At 48.9% G+C, this 14,801-nt stretch overlaps 1 protein-coding gene and 1 long non-coding RNA gene across 6 annotated transcripts in view; one reads left to right on the top strand and one right to left on the bottom strand.

Moving 5' to 3' along the window:
* Positions 1-14,801, top strand: part of CHST11 (carbohydrate sulfotransferase 11) — a 259,266-nt gene that overhangs the window by 84,489 nt on the left and 159,976 nt on the right. The window lies entirely within an intron of this gene.
* Positions 1,169-14,549, bottom strand: LOC144323878 (uncharacterized). The gene is made up of 3 exons (XR_013389231.1): positions 14,325-14,549; positions 11,142-11,312; positions 1,169-10,132 (listed from the first exon to the last, which is right to left on the bottom strand). It is a non-coding gene; the product is annotated as an uncharacterized LOC144323878 (long non-coding RNA).

Here is a 14,801-nt window from a genome sequence, read left to right as displayed (position 1 = left end):
GGGTGAGCAGGGAGGCAGAGGCAGATGGGGGCTGCAAAAGACTTGATGTGGGGCAGCTCCTGGCTGCTTTGACCCCAAAGTGGGCTGGCGGTCCCCTTTCACATTGTGCTGACAGTTGTCAGCCTGCTTTACAGGGTGTGAAGTTGACACCCTCCCTCCCGCCAGGGACGGGGAGGCTGTCTGGGTGCCGGGAGGGGTGCAGTTGAAGTTGGAAATTTGATCTTTAGGGGCATTCATTCATTTGTTCATTCATTCATTCAACAAGTATTTTTTCAAGTGTAATAGACCAGTTTCACAAACTTGCACATGTATATGGATCAACAGGCAATCTCATTACAAGGCAGACCCTAATTCAGTGGGGCTGGAGCTGGGCTGAAGTTCTGCATTTCTGGAAAGCTCCTGATTGAGCTGCTCCAGCTGGTACAGGGCCCAGACCCTGCCTTACCAGGCCTGAGACTGTAGACTATGTTGGTGAGACAAGATGAAAACACCGAGCTTGAGCTTGTTCCTGCCCCAGGGCCTGCCTATCCCATCTGCCCTGTGCTTCCCTTGGGTCTTTGTTTGTCTGTCTTCTTTTTCAGGGCTTCGCTGCAGTGTCAGCTCCTGAAAGAGACTTTGTTTTTCCTTGATGGCCCAGACCTAGAGCAGCTCCCCAAGCCCCTCATTTGGCTCTTAAAATTCTCTGAGATTATCTGTGTTTCATGTTTCTTTTCTGTCTCCCTTCATTAGAAAACGAGCTCCAGGACAGCAAACAATGAGCAGCTGTGGGTCTTGTTCCTACTGTCTCCTTCTCTGACTCTTGGGTGTGCCTAGCAGAAACCCTGGTACATAGTAGATGCTCAGTAAAGTTTGTTGCATGAAAGATCAGAACTCCTATCCCCAAGGGTTCCACTAAGACTGTAGATGTAAAGCACCAAGTACAGTACCTGGCATAGAGTAGGTCCTTAAGAAATGTTAGTTGTGATGACCAAGATGGATGAAAACAGAGATGATGGTGGCCATGGTGTTTATGGAGGGAGTGCCTAACCTTTCAGGGAGGGCTTCATGTAGGAAGTGCCCTTTGAGCTGAGTTTACAAGGCACACAGTAGTAATTCCTTAGGGTAGTATATTAGTTATCAATGCTTTGTAACAAATTGTCACAAATATAGCAGCTTAAAGCAGTACACATTTATTATTTCATAGCTTTTGTTGACCGGGAGTATGGGCATGGCTTAGGTGGGTCTTCTGCTTCAGGATCTCACATAGGCTGCAGTGAAGATGTCAGCAGGGCTGGGGTCTCAACGGAAGGCTTGACTGGGGAAGGATCTGCTTCCAAGCTCCTGTGGTTGCCGGGAGGATTTGGTTCCTTCCAGGCTGTTTGTTGGATCCAGGGCCTCAGTTCCTTCTGCTTGTTGGCTGGAGGCAGCCCTCAGTTCTTTGCCACGTGTGTCTTCATTAGACAACTCACAACATGGGGATGTGCCTCATCAAAGCCATCCAGCGAGAAAGAGAGATGGCAAAATGGAAGTAGCAATCTCATGTAATGCAACCACAGAGACATCTCCTCACCTTTACTATACTCCATTAGGTAGAAGCAAGTTGCTAAGCTAACCCAAACTCGGGAGGTAAGGACGATTACACAAGGCTGGGGAACATTGGTGGTCATCTTAGAGTCTGTCCACCATTGGCAGCAAGAGGGACCATGGGTGGAAGAGGAGGGACAAGCTGAGGAGAGTGAACAGCATATGCAAGGGCACAGAGGCACAAGGATGCTATTGAGCAACTGCCCTTTTTGGTGGGTGTGGCTCACTGGAATTTGGTGCAGTGGTTGGAGGTGAGAATGGGCCAGGAGCAGGGATGTTTCTCATGATGACCGAGAGTATGTCCCTTGCTCTCACCTTCCCTTTCCTCTGCTGCCAGATCGGGACTTGTCACCTGGGTATCAGGGAGCCTAAGGTTCCACAGAGAAATCTCAGGAGCTCCTGGTGAGGATGGAGGATGGGAGAAGGAAGCATCTCCTCCCTTCCCACCTGAACAGCTGTTTCTATCTCAGTCTGAGACGGCTTTTCTGCCCAAGGTTTTCTTTTAATGGAGGTTCCCATGACTTAAAAACCAGTTGGAAGTGCCTACACTAGCTGCCTTTGGAGGGTCTTCATGTGCTCGTCCCACGTGGCTCCATTAGGGTTCTTGTGGGCTGGAGCCAGGACCGGAACCTTTGACCCTGAGCAGTCAGTTACATTGTTTGGTATTGTTTTTCCCATGCAGAGTTAGGAGAAGGAGGAGCTTGAGTTGAGGCTGCACTGGGGTTGCTGGGGGAGGTGAGTTACTGAATTCTTAGGAAACCCATTTTCTAAGCTTGTGATCAGAACTGTTGATTTCATTCACTTGTCCTCTCAATCACTGATATGTTTGTTCATTCAGCTCTGGGTTTAGGCATATAGTGTTCAGGGTCATGGGCTGTCTCAGGTTCTCCGTTAATGCTAAGCATTTGGGGTAGGAAACTCTGATCCCAGCCACGTTAGGGAGGCAGGTCATACGTAATCAAGGGTCTGTTCTCCAGAGGGCAGGGAAGCTGTTCCTTTGCTATCACTACATCAGGTCATTGGCCCTCCCTTTTATGGAACCCCAGGGAAAGGAGTATCTTTGGAAGAATGGGGAGTGAAGATTAGTAGGGTAAGGAGGACTTGAAGAGGAGAGGGAAATATATTTTTGTAATAGGGTCTTCACTTTTTAGACTTACGGGTTAAATTCCACTAATCTGGAATGACCCAGAAAGAAATCTTTTGCTCACTTTCTAGACTGGTGGTACACCCCTCTCCCTTGTCCTCTTTCCCTCTCACTTCCTGTCTTCCTCTCTGCATATTTTTGACTTTTACCAGCGATGCTGTTCTTCATAGGACTTGGAGTGACAGCTGGTTCTAGTTTTGGAACTGACTGCCACTAACCAGTTGTGTGACCTTGGGCAAGTCACCCAGCCCCCTGGAGCTCAGGTGTGGAGGAGGGAGGGGGTTGGGCTCCACCATGTCTAAGCCCCTCAGGACCATGCCTGCTGTCCTGAAGCATTAAAATTCATTGTCTTCCCTGGAGCCAACTCTCGCTTCATTAAACAGCTTGTCCCTGAGGCAGATGGAGCTGGCAAGGGGCCTGTCTTTAAAAGCAACAGGTTGGGTGCTGGCTGGCTCAAGAAGAAGTCTCCAGGGAGGCTCAGCCCCCCTGCTGCTCTCTGGGCAGGGGGTACGGAGCCCTCTCAAGCCTGCTGGGCAGGAAGGGAGCCCTGCCCCAGGGAGAAGGGATTACTGAGCCCAGGAGGGGGAAGCACCCCAACAGCTGATCCTGGAATACTTGGCGGGGGGGCTCCATTCACTGGGATCTGAGAGGTGCAGTGTGTGGAGGATATCCCTGGGATGAGCTTTGGAAGGACAAGAAGACCTCCCAGAAAAAGGAGTCCTCATAACAGCAGTGATGCTTATTTATCTTCTATGCAAATTAGTTAAGTATATTATCAAAAATACCCAAGAGAACATGGTACCCCATTGTACAGAGGGGAAACCAAGGCTCACAGACCTCGGGGGACCTGTTCCAGGTGGCTCAGCTGGGAAGTGCTGGAGCTAACATCAGAAGCCAGGGTTCACTTCCAAAGCCCCTGTTTTCCTAGGGCTGCCAGAACAGATTTCCATAAACTAGATGGCTTGAGACAACAGAACTTTATTCTGTCACAGTTCTGGAGGCTAGAAGTCTGAAGTCAAGGGTCGATTCCTTCTGGAGGCTCCAGAGGAGAGAATCTTTCCCCTGCCTCTTTCCCAGTTTCTGCCGATTGCTGGCAGTCTTTGGTGTTCTTGGCTTGTATATGCATTCCTGCAGGTCTCTGCCTCTGTCTTGACTTGACATTCTCCCCATGTGTTCTGTCTTCTCTGCGTGTCTTATGTCCAGAATCCCTTCTTATAAGGGTGCCAGTCAGGGGATTAGCCTGCCCTGCCCCTGTGTGACCTCATCTAGACTTCATTATATGTATAAAGACCTTTCCAAATAAGGTCACATTCATGGGTACCCAGCAGTTGGGACTTGCACCCATCTTTTTCAGGGAACAGAGGCTCACCCAAGGTAGGGGAGACAGCTGTAAGGCAGGACTGGTCAGAGAGAAGGGGTGGGGTACATGCACAGCAAGGACCCCTAAGGCTGGAATAGCCAGCTCAGGGAGGGCTTACGGCCCTCCTGAGGACTTCGGACTCAGTCTTGGACTAGGTGTGGGGGGTGGATCTGAGGTGGTGGTCAGGCTGGCACGGGAGCAGGATATGTAGGGACAAGAGGTCCCCTGGGCACCATGATGGGTCTTGCATAACAGCCTGGCAGTGAGCGGGGCTGAGCCCAGGTGCTGGTGGAGGGGTGAGAGGCAGGGAGACTGGAGAGGAATGGAGGTTTGTCAAGTGGGCAGAGCTTGACCATGAAGGGAGGGCAGGAGACAAGGGGAATGTTTGCTGAGTGAAGGGAAGCAGCCAGCAGGGAGGCAGGGTGGCCTTTAACCTAGAAGGAGGGTAAACACAGGATGGGAAGGAGGAAAGCCAGGGGAGGGGCATGGAAACCAGGTCACTCCACCTCGTGGACATTAGGTTTGCCTCCCAGAGAACGTGGGACTGACTGCTTCATCTCGAAACTTCCTTCTGGCTTCTCATTGCAGCTTTTCTGTGATTCTAAGCCAGTGCAGGCAATGGCCATGGGAGAAGGCTCCACAGGGAGGTGGCATCCCTGTGGGGAGGAGGGGGGGCACAAAGAGTGGGGAGGGCGCTTCAGGGCTGGGACCGCAGGCCCAGGCCCAGGGTTGGCTGCAGGTGCACTTCCATCTGAAGCCGTGGAAAGAGCAGCTCTGATGGGCAGAGAGAACCTTCTCCGGCAGCCGCAGCCGCAGCTCCTATCCTCCTGTCATGGGGATGTGCAATTACTGTCCTTCATCAATATTTCAGTCTCAGCTTTCACAAAGCATCTCCCTCCGCCTTTTTGTCTGTCTAGCAGCCTCAGTAAATAAAGGAAAGAACTGACATATCACAGCTGGTGGGCCTGCCAAAGTGGGGCCACCAGGGCTCCCGAGGCCTTTGCATCTGAATGAGGCTTCTGGAAACAAAGCGCCCAATCCCTCTACCTGCAGATTGGGGGCTATTATGCCTGTCTCCTCTCTGCCCCCATTCCCATCACAGAGTATGTAAAATTAATCTCATTGTGCCACCACCCCTTCCTTACACAGAAACTCTTCATTCCCAGTCCTCGGGCTCCAGGCACTTGTCTAGTAGAGACTTTCCCAAAATTGTTCTGAATAGTTCCTGGGATGGGATTGGGATTGGGTGCAAGGCAGGAAAGTGGTTAAAGGTGCACACTTGGCAGTTAAAAAAAGTCAGTCTTGGAGATGTCGTTCACAGCATGGTGACTAGACTTAGTGTATTACTATATTGCTGATTTGGAAGTTACAAAGAGTAGGTCCTGAAAGGTCTCATCACAAGAAAAACACTTGGAGCTACATGTGGTGACAGATGTGCACTTCCATCTGAAGCCGTGGAAGCAGGCTTATTGTGGTCTCATTTCTCTATATCTACAAATATTGAGTTGTTATGTTGTACGACTGAAACTAATGTAATATGTCACTTATATCTCAATTTTTAAAAATGGGAATTTTTTAATGGCTTTAATCTTGTGTGTGGGCAACTGCTCCCTAAACAGAAGAGTCAGATAGCCAGCATAAAGAAAGGATGGGATTAGATTCTCCAGCTGGTGTCCATGTGGAACCCTTGTCTCCAGCAAGGGAGGGCTTGTGGTTCCTCAGGGTCAAGTACTGGGGTGGGGGTAGGGCGGTGCTCCCTCCCGTGTGCTTCCAGAACACTGCGGTACTCTCTTCTGGCATTCTTGGCCTTGGACGCCTCTGTAGGCAGCTCCCTCTCTCAGCTGGGAACTCACGGCTAGGATCATTGGCTTGTTTGTTTGTTTTTAAATATGTGTTTTCAGAGCTTTGCACAGTACTTGGCGCATGGTAAATATTGAACAAATGAATTTATCCACTTATTTTTCAGATACTTACTGAGTACTCACTCTGTGCCAGGCTCTGTTCCAGATGCTAGAGGTAGAGCAATGAACTAAACAAAGTCCCTGCTGTCATGGGGCTTCCATTCTGACGGGACAGATTGTCAATCAGAAAACACACCATGGTAGAGAACATAATTTTGGGTAGTGAAGAATGCCGTTAAACCAGGGTTAGGGAATAAAGATCGGAAAAGCTCTTTTGGAAGGGATGGTTATGTTAGGCTTTCTGAAGAAGAGACTTTTTAGCTGATGTGAATGGGATGTGAAGGCGTAAGCCATGTGAAGTCCTGAGGTTCCACCAAGGATAATGGCCCAGAGGTGGGAATAAGCTTGGCATGTCAGAGGAATGGTAGGCTAGGGTAGAATGGGAGAGGTAGGCAAGGGGTAGATCAAGCAGAGTCTTAATGGTCAAGGTTGGGTGTTTAATTAATTAGTTTATAGTCCAGGTTAGCAATGATCTGGATGTACAACAAGGGCCTGTAGAAAACTGAACTACTATTGGAAAAAAAGAGGGCAGTTGTATTAATGTTCTACTTAACTCTGTTTGCAATTTATCCGCTGTTAATACATAGAAAGGCATAGCTGTTAGAGTTAATCCAGGGATTCAACATGGCAGAGCACTTGTTGAGCTATTGGTGGGGCTTATGGTGCCTTCTATAAACTCTGCCTTGTGTGGGGTGAATTAAAACTTAAACAAGAAACAAGGATTGGTACCAAGAATGCATCTTGAAATAGGGGTGGGTTGGGATGGCTTAGCAGGCAACACCAGTAATTTATGGTGCTTTATAGTTGGGTAGCAGAGAAGACACTGGACTTGAATTTAGAAGAAGGTAAGGGTTTTAGTTCCAATTCTCCCAGTTATGGAGTGATCTTGGATTAGTCATTTAACCTCTCCAAGCTTAGTTTCTGCAGCTGGTGTCCTTGTTCTGCTACTCCATAATGAACAAGGAAACCTTTCATGAACTATCACCACTATTCAAAAGGAAGGTGTTAACCCTATATTATTAATCTTCTATTAGATTGTTAGTTCCCTGAAGTAGGGGCCACAGTTTATATATCTTGTGTCTCTTGGACTTGGCAGGATGCCGAGGTCCCAGGAGGCACTCTGAATTTTTTGTGAATTGAATTCTGCTGCAGTCAGCAGTGTTCCTTGGGGACACAGCCTGGAATAGAAGTGATCTGTAACCTAGAATTGGAGCTGAGACACTTTGGGGCTATGCCTTTAAACAGATCACTTAGCTTCTCTGTGGTCCTTTCCCTCATCTATGAGCTGAGTGAGATAATTTTACCAACCTCACCTGGTACTTATGAGCTTTGGATGGGAAAACTGGACGGGAAAACATGAGTGTATTAGGTCCCAGTTTTGATTGCTGCTACTGGTTCCCAAGATAACAGTGGCTTACAAAGGATGGAAGTTCTTCTCTCACAAATATCCTGCTCTGGGCCGCTGAGGTAGCTCCATGGTGTCAGAGGCCTAGATTCCTTCCATGTTGTTGCTCTGCAGCCCCTAGAATGTTAACCTTATCTGTGTGGTCCAAGATGGCTCTCCACTACATCTATACCCCTCCAAGGGCTGGTATGTCCTGGAAGTTGAGGTGGTGCTTCTGCTCACATGCCATTGGCTGGAGCTGGGTCATGTGACCTCCCCTCTGCAAGGAAAGGTGAGAACTCTAGTCTTTACTGCAAATGCCCAAGTGCCCTACTCCATATCTCATCCTATGTTAGAAAGATCAGATTTGGCGGGGGGCAAGTCAGGTGTCTGCCACAGCACAATGAAAGATTTCTGAACCTTGAAATGGCAATGATTCACAGGTCACTAGCAGCTTGAATTGGAAATGATTTCCCTCTGCTGCAATCTGATAGAAACAATGCCCCAGATTTCCTGTTTTCTTGTTATTAAATGCCTGCTTGGTGCCAGCCACTGTGCATCACCACACAACTTCCAGTTAATCCTTATTGCAGTTTTATGAAGTATGTCCCATTTTAAGGCCCATTTTTGAGTTAGGGAGGCTGAGGCTGAGGAAGGATTTGAACTTGCGTCTGTGGGACTCTAGCCCTTGTACTGTCAGCACCTGATAGCGCTATACTCCGCTCTGTCTTTAGTGCTTCTTCTGTCCTCTCCCTGCTCCAGGCCTCATTTCAAGGAAGTCTGTTGATGTGAAGAATGGCCCTGGGGGTATTCCTTGCAGTCCTCTGTGTTGTCATCTACACAGAATTGGCAAATCAATGGGGGCTTTCTGGGGTGGCCCCTTGGGTGGCCTGAGAGGGCTACTGGTCTGGAGAGGTAGACTGGGCAGGACCAGGAAAACTGGCTTCAGGTGGACAAATCAGCATAGGATTCAGGCTTTGAATCCCTCAGGGTTACCTGCAGTGCTATAAAAACAGGAAAATGAGGCCATGCCCCTGCTCCTCAGTCACTCTGACAAGAGGTAGTGCAGGGCCCACGCAGGGGCCAGAGCCTTTTCGTGGCCTGTCTGGGTCTGCCTGTCTCTGGCCCTCTGGACCAGAAAAGAACTTTAAAAGTCTCCTCTGGCTGAAGCAACTGTTTTCCTATTATTTGGCAAGTTGGTTGGGTTGAGGGTGTTGAATTCAGATACGTTTGCATATTTCTCAATGATTTCAAATTAATTGCCCAGTGAAAGGTGACTGTACCCAGTCTGGCTGTAGCTTTTTAGAGCTCAAGGGGACTTTGGGCATTATTTATCCAACCTTTATCTCACAGAGGAAGATGCTAGAAGACCAGAGGGGTTACTTGGCTGACCCACGGTCACATAGCTAAGTCGCATCAGGGCTCCATCTTTGGACATCCTGCTTGAGCATGAGGAGGGACATTGCTTTGTGAATTCTCACACTTCCGTTAGGCAAGAGAAGTGATGATTCATGGTGGCTGAGCATTTGTCTGCTTCCTGGAACCTTGAACTGTGGCATGGGCTCGAGAGGTATTTCTAGCTCTCTACGGTGTCTTTACCTAACATTTTGGTGCCTCAGTTTCCCCCCTGTAAAGTGGCCATTTTAGGAATAGAACTCGCCTTGTAGAGAATGGCTGTGTAGTTTAAATGGGTTGATAGCATTGATTGAGGCCACGTCTAAAGACTAGACACTCAACGTGTTACTCTCTCTTCCATCATAATCCTTTTCACGCTCCCTCGTGGGATTCTGTGCTCATGAAAAAGCCCAGAGGTTTTTATCTTTTTCCTGCATTTGTAGTCTCTGAGTCACATCACAAGCTTAAAAACCTCTTTTGGTTTACCTTGATTACCTCTGTGACTTTACGCAGGTTACATTCAATAGTAGTACTTTCTTTTTCCACAGGTGTAATTCCAGCTTGTTCTAGCCATCTAGACTTGACTTTCTCCATGATTAGTTGGAGAATAGCCCCTCCCCCTCCCGGTCCCCTGTCTTGGGCTCTGTGTGGCCCATTGAAAATGGTGTTCTGGTTCTGGATTTGGTGGAAGAGCTTTCAATGTTTGTTCTTGGTGGGTTTTAGCACATAGGAAGGGGATTCTGGTGGCTGCATTGGGTTGTGAGTCAGGAAGGACAGTGTAGGCTCTGCCAGACTTTGGGATGTGCAGGGGCTGGCAGACATATCTTGTGGACTGCTCTCTCATTGGCGCCCAGTTACCTGCTGCATGAGGGATTCAGGGGGCCACTACTGAGGTGTGGGCAGAGGAAGTTCCCCAGTCATGAGACCCTGCTACATGGAGGCACTGAGGTGGCATTGAAGATGAGGCTGACTCAGACAGGAGGGAGGTGTCCCACGTCCCAGAAATGCTATCCAGCAGGACCAGATCTCCCTCCAGCCTCCCCTCCTTCCTGCAGCTCTAAGGAGCAGGGCACTCTAACACAGGCCTGTCTCCCCTGGGGGGGCCTCCTCCATGTGTTCTCATGGTTCAGCTGACGCAATGTTTCCCTTTGCAGATTGGCCCATCTGAGGGGTCACATGTGGCTTCCCACTGCGTAGCCACTCTATGCTCCCGATCTGGTACAGTGGCTGGAGACACACGGGAAATAAATATATGTTCAAGGAATGAATGAACCGTGTGTTGCCTTGGGCAAGTCACTGAATCTTCCACTGCCTCAGTTTCTTACCTATAAAGTAGAGATAATAGTATTTACTTCTTATTCTTAGTGTTGTTGAGAGGATTCAGTGAGATAGGAGTTCTAAAGTCTGAACCAGTGCCCAGTGGACAGCAGGGGTGCAAAACGTTTAACTGCTATTTTTATGATGTTGTTCCTGTCAGCCTTGACTGCTCAAGGCTTTTGGAGCCTAGTTCCCTCTCTAGGTTAAGCCCCATCAAGTCTTACACATTTTCTCCCCAAGTCAGCCTAAGGATGGGATTGTGCAGGATGGAAATCCTTTATCCTTTGCCAGTGGATTGTTTTTTCCCCCAATAAGATGTTTGCCTTTCACCCTGGGGAGGGAGGACCTCTGCTGGTGGGGACTTGAGGCTTCCTGGCGGCCAGCAATGGCAGTAGTCAGAACCAGCCGTGGATGCCTCTGAGCTTCCATCCTGGAACAGACTCTGCAGACTGCCCTCTACAGCCCCCAGTTTTTTTAGGAGTAAATTGCCTACTGTGTGTTGCTTGTGGCTCAGAACAGGAGACTCACTGCCACCAGCATCGGAGGGATCTGCAGGCAGCAGGGACTGGGTTGGGGAGGTGGAGTGAATGTGTGAGGATGCCAGGGCCCTGAGGAATGGCTAATTCGGGCCCAGGACACTCTGTAGTTGCTGATTTGTTGTTCTTCCTGGCAGTCCCTTGAGATTGGGCAGCTGCCCAGGTCATCTCTGAGAGACGAAGGAGCACAGCATACCATTCTCTTCTTGAGCAGTGGTAGCCTGTCCCCCAGCTGTGTGAACTCGAGGTGGGGAGTGGTTGCCGAGAAGTTGGGATAGAAACACCCACGTGGACTGAGTTTCTTGGAGAAGTGGGATGGACAGCGTGGGGACTACATTCCTTTTTCTTTGTGTACCTTCTTTTGACTTTACTGTCTAGGGCCTGTCCACATTCCAGATTCTCCAACCCAGGCCCACCCCACCTACCACAGTATGCCTGGTCAGCATTGCTGCAGCATGGAAAGAATCAAACTCAGGGATACCTGGGTGGCTCAACTGGTTAAGCATCTGACTCTGTTTCAGCTCAGGTCGTGATCTCAGTCAGGGTTGTGGGATCAAGCCCCATGTCAGGCTCTACCCTCAGCAGGGAGTCTGCTTGAGATTCTCTTTCCCTCTTCTCTTGCCTCTCTCTCTTCTCTGTCTCTCAAATAAATCTAAAAAAAAAGAAAAAGAAAAGAAAGTACAGGGCTTGGAAACCATTCATGGTTGTGTGATGTTGATGTCCTGACTCTGAGCCTGAAAGTCACTGCTGTAACAGGAATCTAGAATGTTCTCACAGACAGGTCTTGAGGTTTCACAGTTCTCATAAATCACTCCTTTCTCAGTTCCCTCTCTGAAGCACTGTCTTCAACTCCAGAGAAGTCATGATTTCACTTGTGTGAAATTCCCTTTTCTCTTTTCCTTTTAAAGTTGCATTGAGGGCAGTCAGTCTGTAAAGTGAAAGCTGCATATAATGGAATTGCTTTTAGAGTCTCACAGAAGTTATAGTGACTCCACAGGCTGGCCAAGTTTCTGGGGAACTATTTCTCCATCCCCAAACCCCAGGTCCCACCGAGGAGAGCCCTCATGACCTGGGGCTTGTGGCACAGGCTTGCCAGGGAGTGTGTAGGACTGGGTTCAGCGGGGTTCTTCTCAACACAAACAGCATATTTTTTCCTCTGATTGCAGTGGAAGGACTGCTTGGGGAGGCAGCTATGCACACCACTGTGCCACTAGTGCTTACAAAGGTACAGCTTTGAATGCATGAGAGTGGCTTTTATATAATTTGGGGCTCAGAATGTTTGAACTAATAGGCCTTTAGAGATTTTTTAAAACCCCACCCCATTTGAGTTCAGATGATTATTCAGGATTATTCAGGAGAACTTTCGGGGCGGGGGGGCGTCCTTTGGGCTAACCCAGATACCAACAGACACACCTCCCATCTCTCCTAGTGTGACCCCTCACACGTCACCAGTGGGCCCCAGCACCTTTCTCTGTGCTGAACTGGAATGGAGCCTTAGAATCTGCCTCACCCTACCCAAGCCTGAGAAACCCTATACCTTTGCAGAGTCCTAAGTATCCAGCTCAAGGCAGCTCTTCTCGTTAGGTGAGCTAAAACATACACACATGTACACGTGTAAACACACATGTATGCTCTCACACACACATACATGCACATTCCTGTATGTCTGTGAACTTTTCTTCCTATACCTTTAAATCTGAGGTTCTCCAGCAGGACCAATTTTCCAGAGACAAAATTTGCTGATGTCTTTAAATAAAGATATTGTAGGGCAGCCCCGGTGGCACAGGGGTTTAGCGCCGCCTGCAGCCGGGGGTGTGATCCTGGAGACCCGAGATCAAGTCCCACATCGGGCTCCTTGCATGGAGCCTGCTTCTCCCTCTGCCTGTGTCTCTGCCTCTCTGTCTCCTTCTCTCTCTGAATAAATAAATAAATAAATCTTAAAAAAAAAAAAAAAAAAAAAAGATATTGTAGCCACTTAAGCCAGCCACGTTAAAGCTGTGGGAGCCTTTGGGAAATTGAGTCACATGCGTCAGACTGGCCACATCACGTGGGCTAGGCAAAATGTACCCAAGATTGAGGGTGACCAACAAGCTGGGGCATTTTGAGGTAGACAGGGAAGTACAATCACAGAATACCCGTGAGACTGAATGAGATCTGGCAGAAAAATGCAGTCCTTTCTTAGAAGGCAGAGAAAGGTTTATTTTCAGTGATTGGCTTCCCTTTGGTTAGAAGGGTGCTCCCTGGGTGTGCAGGGCCTGCTGTCACCACAACCCCTTCCCTGCCTCCTTTGCCATTTTCTTAAATTTTTCATGACCCAGCTCCCTCCTGTAGGAAACTCTTCCTCTGTGGAGTACCTGTAGCACCTCTATTCTAGTTCAACTCCTGCTGAAAAAAAAAAATTTTTTTTTTTAAAAGAGTTTATTTATTGATGAGAGACAGAGTGGCAGAGACCCAGGGAGAGAGAGAAGCAGGCTCCTTCAGGGAACCCGATGCAGGACTCACTCCCAGGACCCTGGGATCAGGACCTGAGCCAAAGACAGATGTTCAACCAGTGAGCCACCCAGGTGCCCCCCAAATACTGTCTTATGTTGTGTCGTTCTGTCCGCAGTGAGACGTTCCCAAGCTCTCCTCGGGCACCAGCTCTCCCGTGACCCTTCTGCCTCCCTCCTGGATGCAGTGAGCGAGTTTCCAGTCTGCAGTGGGGCTTCCCACGAGCTGGGTACAAGGTTTCAAGGCCTCCCAGGGCAGGTCACCACAGGGAAGGATCATTCTGTCTGTTGCCTTTGCACACCAGGATTCAGAGGGTTGGGGGCTGGATGCCCAGGCTGCTCTTTGAGGCTGGGGGCTCCTTGCCTTCCCGCCTTGTGGATGCTTCTGTGCTTGGACTGGGGGTGGTGGGGGTGATGGTGGTGGTGGGTGGGAGCACCAGGCTCTCTGTCACCGCAGCTCACTGCTGCTCTGCTAACTGTCACCATGGAACAGCCAGACATACCGTACCAGTGGGCTTCTGTCTGTGCATCAGCCCTTCTTTTCTGTCTCCTTAGCTCTCAGCCTTGCCACAGGATGGGGACAGGGGGGACTGGGACAGCAAACCTGGCCGATTTTAATTGAATCCTGCTTGCTTCACCTTCACTGGTGTGCTACAAGCCAGGAACTGTGAACAGAGCTGGGTTGGGTGAGAGTGGCCTGTGGCTGGTTACCTAGTTGTTTTCCAGAACTTCAAATGTCATCTTGACATTTTACAAATATGACAGTGGTGACAGTTGTTGCCAGGACCTCCCCTAGAGCTACAATGACAGCAGCAAACTGTCATACTTTGCTATTACTTTCTATGTGTTTCACATTATTAACTCACTTAAGGCTGAAGGCAGTTTGAGCTCCATTTCATTAGATGAACCAACTAAATCTCCGAGAGATTAAGTGACTTGCCCAAGGTTACACAGGAAGTCAGAGGCAGAGCTGCGCATCTCAGGCAATGGGGTTTGATCATTTGCGTTCTTAACCAGTGTTCTGTACTGCCTTTACTGCCTTTCCCCTTCTAAAATAAAAATTGAAACCTACCCTTGGAGATCTTTACAATGAAAGCAGGTCATTAGCTCTTTAAGGCAGTGCTGTGTGATGTATGGAGCTACATTTATTAAGTATTTCCTTAATAAGTACTCACAAGTGTACCACCTGCTCTTTTAAGTGCTCTTGGAAAGCTCCTTAATCCCCACAACAGCCCCGAGCAGCATTACTATTATTCCCACACGGATGAAGAAATTGAGGCGGGGGTGGAGGGAGGCCAGTAACCATGGCCCCAGAGCCAGGATGCGGCAGAGCGCAGCTTGGAACCCACGAGTCTGGTTCCATATTCCACACACCTGAGTAAAGGTACTAGTTTCTAAATGTAAACACAACAGACTTGTCAACTTGGTTATTCTGAGGGAATAAATTCTAGGGATAGAGACCCTCCTGGCGTTACCTTGTTAGATAGCAGAGCTCAGTGCACGAGCCTCCTCGGGTTGTCAGAACGTTGTATATTCCGAACGAAAGACAACGGCAAATACGATGGGTGGAACTGGTTTAAGGGGCCCGTCATCAGGGCCTGTGGACAGCATTCTCACAGACTGATCTCTAAATTGTCCATTTTGAGCTGTTG

This window comes from Canis aureus, chromosome 11 (assembly GCF_053574225.1).
Source record: "Canis aureus isolate CA01 chromosome 11, VMU_Caureus_v.1.0, whole genome shotgun sequence".
Lineage (NCBI taxonomy): Eukaryota > Metazoa > Chordata > Mammalia > Carnivora > Canidae > Canis > Canis aureus.
This window is presented reverse-complemented; position numbering and strand designations above follow the sequence as displayed.